General features: G+C 38.7%; 1 long non-coding RNA gene across 1 annotated transcript; it reads right to left on the bottom strand.

Moving 5' to 3' along the window:
- Positions 1-1,183: 1,183 nt before the first annotated feature.
- On the bottom strand, positions 1,184-12,458 carry LOC308622467. The gene is made up of 4 exons (XR_014016642.1): positions 12,421-12,458; positions 9,687-9,740; positions 3,295-3,400; positions 1,184-1,418 (listed from the first exon to the last, which is right to left on the bottom strand). It is a non-coding gene; the product is annotated as an uncharacterized lncRNA (long non-coding RNA).
- Positions 12,459-12,868: the final 410 nt, after the last annotated feature.

The following is a 12,868-nucleotide window of genomic DNA, read 5'->3' as shown; positions in this document are numbered from 1 at the left end:
TATCCATCACACAGCTTCAACAATTATCAACACTGTCTATATTGGACTAACCTATGTGATGCAAAATAGGGCTTCTGAGTTTAAAGGTGGTTTGAAAAGAATGTGTAAATAAATGCTTTAGGACTAGGTCAACATTCTTTGGGAAGATTTAGAGATAAAGTGTACTCCCAGAGCCCATTTGCATATATTTTTCAACATCTGGCTGACAATTCCTCTTTGAGTTGGATGATTACAACATCCCAAACTCTGCACAATCTCCTGATGAGTGTATATAATAGAGTACTTGTCTCTAAAAAAACAACTTATTTTTAGAACTTTAGAAAATTGTGGCTGTGTCCCCATCTGGGCTACAAAGGACCAGTGAGCCCAGTTTACTGTGGTTCCTGCATTTGTGACTACAGATATCCCACCACCAAGCTAGTATTATGACAACCCAGAGTGAGACAGGCTGCAGGTCTGGGTTCATCGACTGTAGAAAGAGTCTCTGAGTGTGAGTTTATACTCTAAGCCAAAACATTAGGGAGTGATTAGTAGTTTCATGCTGAATATGAGTAATTTCCTGGGAATCACTATTATTTACTTGGTTCAACCATTCCTTTAAGTATATGGTGATGTGACAAGGTTTAGCTTTTCTACCGTTTTTTCTTCCAAGTTTGTATTTTCCATTTTTAGTATGAGGTCATCAGGTGCTAAGTTATACTCTTTGACAGTGGGAAGCAAAATCTTAATCTTAATGAAACCATTGCTTGGGAGGAATTCACCACATCATGTTTATTGCATATAGTTTCACATTAAACCCACGGCTCAATACATATTTATTGAGTGAACAAGGGTGCGTGTCTTCCTTCCAAGTATTTTTCTAGCTGCGCATGTGTTTTAATATCACATTAATGTGTTTTTAGTCATATGAAAAATCTCACCTATAGCCAGTGTATTTTCCTGTGGGATTCAAATTCCATGTTGATAATCTTTCTCTCTGACCTATCAGTTCCTTTACCTTGAGCTCTGTGGCTCCATCTCATTCTGCCTCAGATCTCCCTTAGTGTCGCCACACCTTAGTTTTCACCATCATCCATAACGTCTCCACATTTGAGACTCTCAAACTTGAAAAGTTTCCTCTGACCACTATCTATCCGTCTATCTCTCCTATTACCTCACTTTTTTCTGACTCATCCTTCACATTTTCAGGCCCATACCCTTTGCTCTTTCTCCATTTGCCAGCCTTCCTGGCCTCTCAGGATGTCCCAAGCCACCTACCTGAGGAATCTCAGGGACAGTTCTTCCCACTGTGCTCGCCAGACCTGCAACCTAATGACTTATCTCACTCATCTTGGGTCACAACTGTCGTGTCAATCTCCAGACCTGGTTAAGCCAACCATCTGTTTCTTCTTGTTCCTTTACTAGGCAGCTGAACAATTCTGGAGAAAATAGACATAACCAGGTTGATTGGATGCTCTAAAATGTATTTTTCCAATATGTCTGGGAATTCAATAACCCTGGGAATTCCTTTTCTCACCTCTCATCAATTCACCCTTATAATACACATAGCTGTCGTTCCAATCTTCTGTACTCCCTTTCAATTTCTACGTCTACCTCCACCCTCTTTTGCTACCTACATTATGGGAAGCTGGAGAACACCTGATATGAATACTACATAAATTTCATTCTGTTCAAATTACCACCCATTCCTTTTGTCTTCCCTCCAGTCTCTGAAGACTTTTCCTGATTTCCTTCTAAGGCCAGTGTTTCCATCTCTCCTTTTCTCTCCTCCCTCCCTGGGTCCTTCTTGACTTTGATCCCCTTCCATTTTCTCCAGTTCATCTACTCCCCTTCCATTTTCTGTGCATCCCCCAACCCCCCTTGATTTCTACAAACCTTTCTTTCCTGGCCTAATACTCTCCCTTGATTCTAATTTCTGTTCATGCTATTTCTGTCAGTCATCTTCCTCTTCATCTACCTTGGTTTCTTCTCCCTCTTGATCCTCAGCACCATCAGCCTATGGAAAGTCTTAAAGCCAAAACCTCTTCATGGACCTTCTGCTCAAATTCTGTTTTCAGCAGAATTTGACAGCATTGACCACCCTCTTCTTACTAGAACTCTCATCTCCACTGGAGCCCACATTACATTCTTTTGGTCCTCCTGCCTCACGGACTGCTTCTGTTTAGTTTTCTCCCAAGATTCCTAACCTGCCTCACACCTTCCCTGCCTTAAAACAAGCCCTTTAATCTGAAGATTCAGTGTTCAGTCCTCTCTATCTTAAGTCTTGACAGTCCCTTGGCAATCTCATCCTATTTTACAGCTTGATCTATCTAGCTATCCTCTTTATAAGACTGACTCCCAGCTCTGTACCTTTAGCCCTTATCTGTCATCCCTTATTTACACCCTGTTCCTAACTATATGCTGAGCATCCCACACTGATGTATTACCGACACCTTTAAGTCTGATCTAAATTAAACTCATCACTTTTCACTCCTGGGTTTTTTTTTTTTTTTTTTTTTGCGGTACGCAGGCCTCTCACTGTTGTGGCCTCTCCCGTTGCGGAGCACAGGCTCCAGATGAGCAGGCTCAGCAGCCATGGCTCACGGGCCCAGCCGCTCTGCGGCATGTGGGATCTTCCAGGACCAGGGCACGAACCCATGTCCCCTGCATCGGCAGGCAGACCCTCAACCACAGCGCCACCAGGGAAGCCCCACTCCTGGGTTTTTGATCTTGGCTAATCAACCCAATGGGATCTCTTTCTACCATTATCTTTCAAATCCCAATGGGATCTCTTTCCACCATTATCTTTCAAATCAATCTCCTCTGCTTACTACTTTTCTTCAGAAACTCATTAATTCTTGCCTGGACCATTGCATAGCCTCCTAAATGGTCTCCTTGCTTTCAGTTTGCTTTTCCTCCATTTAGTGGAATAATAGCAAATCAACTTTGCTATTTACATGTTAAGTGCTTTTGAATTAAACAACAAAAACAACAATAACCCTTTCCCTTTCTTTGGCTCATTTAATTGTCTTTCCCCAGTAATACCTTAAATGTTGGCTTTCCTGAACACTACTGCTAGTCATCTTCCAAAGGTGTGTCACTTTGAGCTCAAAGACTTTCCTTTCCTACTCATTGCCTTCTACAGTCAAAGCCCTCCATGATTTGGTCTAAATCCACCACTCTAGCCTTATCTCCCACTAAATTCTTGCACCCTGGCGTGTGACAAGTCCCAACAAGCCCTATGCTCAGTTGCTTTTTTAAAACTATTTCCTCTGGCACTCGCCCTTCCTTCCAGATCAGCTTTTGCAAGTTTACCTGGTCTTCAAAGCCTAATTCACATCATTCTCCTCCAAAATGCTCTTTCCGCATCACCAAAGTCAAAACAACAGCCTCCCCGCATTATTAAGTACTTGGTTGATATCTGGAACACAGAATTTAGCACAATTAGTTTGGCATCCAATTGCTTGTTTCTCTTCTCCATTAGACCATACACTTAGAAGAGAGGGACAGATTAATTCATTTCTGTATCCAACCTAATGAATATAAAGTGCTCCCATAGTGAGTGCTTTATTGTTTATTGAATTCTTGAATTCTGTAGAAAGAGTTGCCTTAAGTAAATTTATAGAATGAAGAATAAAATTTAGCTTATTTGGGGGAGCAAGATTTTTATGTTTTTTTTCCTCAATGATTTGGTCTTTATTGTAATATAAATTTTCCATTCATAATAGAACTTCCATAGTTGGAAATATTCAATGGATAAAAATTCATGATATTCATATCAAAACAAGTCATTGACTAGTGTAACAAATAATAACATGTTAAAAGGACAGCACAGTGTAGGTGTGCAATATCAGGGGATATATACAAAGGAATATATGCAAATATCAGGGGAGTTTCTGATTATAATGAAGAGAGATAATGTATGTAAAATGCTTACTCACTCTCTGGTATAGACTAAGCCCTCGGTAAATGTTACCTAATACTATTAAACAGCAAGTAAAGTGGCTGGAAAAAAATAATTTCCTTTTCCCCATGTAGTCTACATAGTTTTGTGTGATAGCTGATAGTAACTTTGAACTGCATTTGGCTTTAAGTCGGTCAGATATGTCTTTTTATGATAATTTCAAGAGCAAGTAACAAAGAATAAGGCATGTGAGGAGATAGCATGATGTAATTAACCACGTGCACTATTGATGAGGACTTGGCTTCCCTCTGTACCACTTGATATTCAGTGAAATAACTAATGGTGATAATTGTCACATTCCTAACAAAGACATCTGCTAAGCCAGGCTACTCAAGCAAAGCTGTTTGCTACTGACAGCTTGCTTCAAATATGAATGTTGCCATTAAGAAAAAATAGAGTTTTTGTGTTTATCACTTTGCCTAATATGTTGTATTGGTAATGCTTCATCTGGGAACCAAAAGAAATATAGATGATAATTAAATTCAACATTCAAAATTCTGTATTTGCTTATGGGATTATTAGAAGTTCTTTCATTTTTGTTGTTGTTGTTTTAACGTATATGCAATATATCTACATGATAAAAAGAAAAATCCAATGGTTAAGAGTGGTATCAACTGAAGGGTAAAAGTCTCCATTCTCGCTACCCTCCCTCCCTCCTCTCTAGAGATTACCTTTTAAATCACACACTATGTAAAAACTGCACTAAATAATAATAAACATCAACCAATTCTGCTTTATTTTAATATGACCTTGAATTTCAGAAAATCTCAATGTTGCATGATACCCAAAGACAAATCGTTCCAACTTTTGATTTTTCTCCATTTCTCAATTAGTATTATCATAATAAAAATCTCCACTGCAAAATGATATTCCAAGGGAACCAAAAAAATGAAAGCTTTACTCTCTATTCCCTCATCTGATGACTGATCACTAAGAAGTATCTGAAGCAGTATCACCCTTAGACCAGGATGAGAAATGTCCCTGACCCTGGTCCCCAAACTTTTGAGGACCCTACCCTTGCCTTCCTTTGGCCTTGTCCCTGGCCATGGAGTGAGATGTCTGTGTTGCTAAGGGGAATTGCCTACTCAGAGCCTGTGTGTCCTCTATCAGACCACATGTGGGGTAACCTGGACAGAGGAATTCCAAGGTCACCTGGTCCAAGCAACTTCCATGGCTTCTTTCCCACCTTTACCCTCCCAAGGATGGATAAGTCACAGGCCAGAGGGTGGGTGGGGTTCAGCTCTCCTCCTCCTTCCTGTTATTATCTGCTATGGAACTCTGAAGAGTCTGAGAAATCTAAATTCAAACCTAATCTTTTAGGTTGTTATGAAGATGTCAAGATAGGAGGATTTAAATATTTAACAATTTGCTAGCTTGATTTATCACTTTAAAGTATTTAGATATAGTGGCTGTTAACCCCAATGTGTACTTTTAACCTCGACCCCCTCAAATGTTAGGAGGCGGGCCTCATTTGAAGATAATGTCATTGTGAAACTCATATAATTAAAAGCCTTTCCATTTGAATTGTTTCTAAAAGTTCTTTGAAATAAAGGTAAAATGAATCTTACTCTTCCAATCACTAGCGTTTTTTTTCTAAATGAGAAACTTCCAATTTCAAATTATTCTGTCCCTCTATCTACCGTTAAAATACTCGGTGAAATAATATCTTCCTAGAGGCAGAACAGAACTTGATTCTGTTAATATTTTTCGAAAATAACAAACTTTCATTATCTTGCTCTTCATTTCAAAGTTTTTTATGAATCTGCCATTCTTCCCTCTCTCCTCTTTTTTTTTCCTACCCATGAATTGTCTTTCTTTCAATCAATGATAAGAGTTTTTCAAAACAGAAAATTTTATTTGAGCCTACCCTCACTTTACAGAAAAAGAAACTGAGGATTTTATGGAGGGGTAACATGATTTTTTAGTTAAAGTGGTTTAGGTGTTTTGGTTCGCATAAGTTTGGCAGGCTCAAATCAGTTTGATTTTTATTTTATACTTATTTTTAAAATGACTTTATAGAGATGCAGAGGGTAGAAAGATTCATCACTTGGGGAAGGGAGTTCTCAGCAATAATCACATTTTACTCAGGAGTCCATCTCACTGCTCATTCACAGAGGGTCCTATAGGCAGGAGTTAACGAAATTAGTTAACTAGGTATTCCATTCACATAGTTAGCGTGTGTGTGTGTATGTGTGTGTATTCTTCTTTCCACCCTGCTCTCCATCCACCCTATTTTTCCTACTCTAGCCCTGACAGATGACCACTGTTATTAGGTATTGTGTGTGCACACATGGTTTCTTTAGACAAATACAAGTGCTTATACAACTGCTCTTTTCACTTTACAACCTTGCAGATCTTTCCTTATCAGTTCAGAAAGAGCTTCCTTTTTCTTTCTTGAATGTTGCATAGAATTATCCCATCACATGGCTATCTTATAATTTATTTTTGTTAATAACTTTCATTTCTTAAGAACAGTTTTATATTTACAAAAATATTGTGAATATAATACAGAGAATTCCCATATACCTGTTTCCCCCTATTATAACATTTTATTTTAGCATGGTACACTTGTTACAATTATTGAGCTAGTATTGATACATTAATATTAACTAAAGTCTATACTTTGTTCAGATTTCCTTAGTTTTACCATTTCTGTTCCAGGAAATCATATTACATTCACTCATCATGTCTCCTTAGGTTCCTCTTGGTCGTGAGAGTTTCTTAGGCTTTCCTTGGTTTTGTTGACCTTGACAGCTTTGAGGAATACCAGTCAGGTATTTTGTAAAATGTCCCTCAATTGAGATCTATATAATTTAGTTTTGTACAAATACGTTTTGTACAAAGCATCTTTTGATGATTGCTTGATTTTTCCCCCAGTTGTCTGCTATTACTAACAATGCTGAAATGAGTAACAGTGCACATCAGCTACTTTACACATTGCTGGTATAAAGCATAAACTTCCAGAATAGGCATTGGCAAGCTAAAGATAAATGCATTTGTAATTTTGCACTATTGCCAAATTACCTTCCATAGGGGCTATGTCACTTTATACTATAAGAGTACCTGTTTTCTGACAGCTATGCCAACAGAGCGTGTTGTAAAACATTTGGGTTTTTGCCTGTCTGATAGGAGAAAATTGGTATCTAAGTGTGTTTTTAAAGTTCTAGTAACGTTTATAATGAATGAAGAATTTTATATATATTATGGCTTATTATAATAGATTCTTTTCTTCCATTATATTTCTTTTTTTTAATATTTTATTTATTTATTTGGTTGCTCCAGGTCTTAGTTGCAGCAGGCAGACTCCTTAGTTGTGGCATGCAAACTCTTAGTTGCAGCATGCATGTGGGATCTAGTTCTCTGACCAGGGATCGAACCCTGGGCCCCCTGCACTGGGAGTGTGGAGTCTTATACACTGCACCACCAGGGAAGTCCCTCCATTATATTCCTTACGTGTTTTCTGTGTGTATGAAAGCTATTGATTTCTGTATAATAATAAGGTAGAGGTAATTTTAGCTCAGTATCTCAGGGATGCTTGCCATGTGCCCCCATGTTAGGTCTTGTACCCATATGTTGAATCTTGTTCTCAAATGAAATAGTTGTTAACAGGTTGATTGCTACCTAGACATAATTATATACTCAAAAGAAACTGCTATTAACCATCTCAAGAGATGTCCAAGGAAGGTTACATTTCTGGCTTCTAGTAATAATATTGTTCTGAGACTTCCCTGGTGGTCCAGTGGGTAGGACTCTGCGCTCCCAATGCAGGGGGCCCAGGTTCCAGTCCTGGTCAGGGAACTAGATCCCACATGCATGCTGCAACTAAGAAGTCCACATGCTGCAACTAAAGATCCCACATGCCACACTATAAAGATCCCACATGCTGCAATGAAGACACGGTGCAGCCAAAAATAAATAAATTAATAAATATATTTTTTAAAATTAGCTTTCTTAAAAAAAAAAAAAAAGAATGTCGCTCTGTAGTGTGTTTCCTTTGCCATCGTGTACCGTGTTAACCTAACATCAGCTAGGACCGGCCCTCATCCTTTCTGTGGAGAGCAGAGATCATCACCCAGGTACAGAGAAGTGACCTCAGCATTGACCTCACTTTATAAGCAAGCCACAAAAATACAGCAGTAACGTCTACAATGGAGGCATCCATCCATGTTTTAGCAAATATTCTGCAAAGGAAGAGTGGTATATTATAATTGCTTGAGGAAGCAAATTAATTCTGAGAGCTTCTGAAGGAAAGGATTGCTATTTACTTTTCATCTTCATGGAGAACCCTCATGTGTGTTTGGGAAGATTTTATAAAGGATCTGAATAATAATAAGCTTTTCAGACACAGGTGAGGACAAAATCATGGCTTCAAGGATGGCAGAAAATCACACAGTTCTTTTCTCCCCCTCTAATTTCTGTTAATTTTCTTAATTTAATAATTCAAAAGTTTGTTGTGGGCCTACCATTTTGTTAGATACTGGTAAAAGCTCTGGAGATATAAATATGCTATTACACACTCCCTGATGCCCTACATAATTATAATTTAAGTGAAGGACACAGAATTGGAGAAAAATAATGATGAATTTATATTTTAAGTGCTATTAAAGAGGTATGCACTAAGGAGTGTTACAAGAAGTAAAAATAATTCTATAGGGGTTAGAGAGAGAAATGAGAGGTAATCAAGAGGAGGGAGAAGATTACAGAAGAGAAGAGATGACATCTAAGGCATGAGGATGATCAAGACAGACTGAGCTGTCTAATCTCACATGAGCCCTCACTCGATTGGTCCCTTTAGAATAGAGCCACCTTCCACAAAGAATGGTCCCTTACCTTGGGCATTTGTGTGCTGATTTTAGGTGGCAAACTGATACAACTTTAAATAAAATCTATTTACTCAGAAAATTATTCTCTTTGTCATTCTAATTGAAACCTTCTGATTAAATCAAGGAGGAGAAATTCTGTTTGTAACTGGTATCCTTTTTTTATATCTTCTAACACTTGCATTACTTTTTTTTCTCCTTGCATTACTTTTATTTTTTAAATTATTATTTTTATTTATTTATTTTTGGCTGCGTTGGGTCTTCGTTGCCTCGTGCGGGCTTTCTCTAGTTGCAGTGACTGGGGACTACTCTTCGTTGAGGTGCACAGGCTTCTCAACATGGTGGCTTCTTTTTGTTGCAGAGCTCAGGCTCTAGGCGCACGGGCTCAGTAGTTGTGCCTCGCGGGCGCTAGAGCGCAGGCTCAGTAGTTGTGGCACACAGGCTTAGCTGCTCTGCAGCATGTGGGATCTTCCTGGACCAGGGCTCAAACCTGTGACCCCTGCATTGTCAGGCGGATTCTTAACCACTGCGCCACCAAGGAAGTCTCTCATCATATTTATTTTGAAGATTACTTTCTATTCTGGAAAATGATTCTGGCTTTCCATTTACAGTTATGATATAAAGTTTTTAATTCATTCATTCAATTAATGTTTATTGAGTACTACCTTCAACGTGCCAGGCAGTATTCAATGAACTTGTGGTACGCCAGTAAGGAGAACAAAAATTCCTGTCCGGAGGACCTTATAATATAGTTTAATTGCTGTTTTTTAAGTTTAAAATAAACTGGCTCAACTTTAAAGAAGCTAGTAAGTAAAGAATGATATAGATGGATCGCAGTATTGGGTACAGGAGGGAGGCAGTCTAGAGGACAAGTTAACACAGACTGAGTCAAACTGCCTAAAGTTGAATCCTGGTTCGGTTACCTGTTAGTTCTGTGATGTTGAGTCACTTACTTCATTGTGCCTCAATTTCCTCCCCTGTAAAACAGTGCAAGAAATCAGTAAATGTTTGGTAGACTGGTAAAAATCCTGAAATTTGTATTCAGATGACTGAGTTCGGAGAAACATTGGAATAGATCATTTAAACAATTACTTAAACAATGCAAGATCAGGGTTTATGTTTTGTTATTTTGAAATAATTTGACTTATAGAAAAGTTACATAGAACAGGAGAGTTCCTGTGTACACTTGGTGTTCCTTCCCCTAACATTTAACAATTTACATGACCCACAGTATAATGATCAAAACTAAGAAATTAACATTGCTATAATACCTAATAATAGAGAATAACAATAATTAATCTACAGACTTTCTTTGGGTTACCCTGTTTTCCCTGTCATCCTTTTCCATGATCCTATCCAGGATCTCACATGTAGTTGTCAGCTCTGCTTAGTCTCCAACAATGTGAACCATTCCTCAGTCTCTCCTTGTCTTTCATGACTTTGACACTTTTGAAGAATATTAGTTAGGTTTTCAATAGAATTTGCTATTTTCTCATGATTAAATTGGGTTTTATGCATTTTTTATCAGAATTCACGGAAGTGATGTGTCCTTCTTAGGACATCATAATCCAGGAGTTCATGATATTGGTATCTTACACCAGTGATGTTAACTCCCATCACTTGGTTAAGGTGCTATTTGCCAGGTTTCTCCACTATTTTTACCTTTATAATTAATAAATATTTGGGGGAGACACTTTGAGATTATGAAAATATCCTGTTTCTATTCCACTGATTTTAGTATCCACTGATGGATCTTGCCTGCAACAAATATTACTGTGGTGTTCTGTGTTCAGTCTTCTATTTTCCTCATTTCTTCCACATTTATTAACTGGAATTTTTATGTAAGATAGACTGTCTCTTCACTCCCATTTATTTTAAAATTTATTAATATCAATAAGATTCATGGATATTTATTTTATTCTATGGATTATAATCCAATCCTATTGTTATTTATTTCTTGCTCAAATTGTTTCATCTTTGGTCACTGAAAGTCCTTTCTAGTTGGCCCCTATGTCTTTTTGATATGCTGCCATTTTTTTTTTTTTTTTTTTGCGGTATGCAGGCCTCTCACTGTTGTGGCCTCTCCCGTTGCAGAGCACAGGCTCCGGACACGCAGGCTCAGCAGCCATGGCTCACGGGCCTAGCCGCTCTGTGGCATGTGGGATCTTCCCAGAATGGGGCACGAACCCGTGTCTCCAGCATCGGCAGGCAGACTCTCAACCACTGTGCCACCAGGGAAGCCCCTGCCATTGGTTTTTGAGTACTTTCTTGCTTTTCTTGGCATCACAAGATGCTCCAGAATCACCTTTTATCTTCCCTGCCCCACCCCCGGAGTTAACAACTTCTCCAAAAAAAGAACTTAAATCAAATCAAATCAAATCTTACAGTATAAATACTATACATAGAAAAACATTAAAAACATAAAAAATTAATTTTCATTAAAAACTTTAATTTTTTTAAATTAAAAAATAAGACAAGGTGGCAACATTTTTTTTTTTTTCCTCCAGTACGTGGGCCTCTCACTGCTGCGGCCTCTCCCGTTGTGGAGCACAGGCTCCGGAGGCACAGGCCCAGCAGCCATGGCCCACGGGCCCAGCCGCTCTGCGGCATGCGGGATCCTCCCGGACCGGGTCATGAACCCGCGTCCCCCGCATCAGCAGGCAGACTCTCAACCACTGCACCACCAGGGAAGCCCAAGGTGGCATCATTTTTTTAAAAATATTTATTTATTTATTTATGGCTGCATTGTTGCTGCGCTAGGGCTTTCTCTAGTTGTGATGAGCAGGGGCTACTCTTTGTTGCAGTGCATGGGCGGTGTGCGGGCTTCTCATTGCTGTGACTTCTCTTGTTGTGCAGCACGGGCTCTAGGTGCACGGGCTTTAGTAGTTGTGGCACACACGCTCAGTAGCTGTGGCTCGCAGGCTTAGTTGCTGCATGGCATGTGGGATCTTCCCAGACCGGGGATCTAACCTGTGTCCCCTGCATTGGTAGGCAGATTCTTAACCACTGCGCCACCAGGGAAGCCCCATGGCATCATTTTTTGTCCCTTAGAATTTGGCTGCTACTTGAATTACAGTTTTCCTCTCAGGCATAGGTTAAGAGTATTCATCAGATGAGCACAATATTATACCATGGAGCAGTGGAGGGGTATTATATTCAGGGTGAATAATACTAAAATTCACAGCATAAAGATTAAGAGCATACACTCTAGAGTCAGATTGGCTGTGCTCAAATTCTAACTCAACTCCTTACTAGTCATATGACATTAGGCTCGTTACTTAACTTCTGTGTGTCTTAGTTTCTTCATGTGTAAAAATGAGGTTAATAATGGTACTTAAAGTGTTTAGAAGAGTTCTTGGCACATAATAAGCATAAAATTTTACCACCAATTTACAGTGCTCTTTACATCTTACAAAGGACTTTCAATTATATTAGCTTATTTTTATCACCAATAGCACTAGGTGTATTCCTATTTCAAACTTACAGATAAAGAAGCTGAGGCTTAGATTTTGCAGGATCATCAGCTTGAAAGTGATAAAAACAAGACTCAAACTTCAGTCATCCAGCTGCAAACTCTAGGTAGGAATGTAAGCACCAACTGTGGAAAGTAGAACATTAAAAAAACTAACAGGACAAAATTCTGTATTAACAAATTACCTGAGCTCGTAGTGCTAAAGTCAGACTTCAGTGAGGTCTTTTCCTGAGTTTATCTGGATTTCTTTTCTTTCTTTCTTTCTCTCTTTAAAAAAAAAAAAAAAAGAAATATATATATTATATATATATATTTATTTATTTATTTAGACTGCGTCGGGTCTTAGTTGTGTGGGATCTTCGTTGTGGCATGTGGGATCTTTAGTTGCAGCATGCGGGATCTTTTTTTTTAGTTGCAGCATATGGACTTTAGTTGTGGCATGCATGTGAGATCTGGTTCCCTGACCAGGGATCGAACCTGGGCCCCTTACATTGGGAGCACAGAGTCTTACCCACTGAACCACCAAGAAAGTCCTTATCTGGATTTCTTAACCTGGTCTATGACATCAGCTTTAAAAAAAAATTTTAAATCCTGATATATTTATGCAAATTTGTGTATATGTGTATTTTTTTT

Source organism: Mesoplodon bidens (genome assembly GCF_964165515.1).
Source record: "Mesoplodon bidens genome assembly, chromosome: 9".
NCBI lineage: Eukaryota > Metazoa > Chordata > Mammalia > Artiodactyla > Ziphiidae > Mesoplodon > Mesoplodon bidens.
Note: the sequence above shows the minus strand (reverse complement) of the source record. Positions and strands in the feature narration are given on the sequence as shown.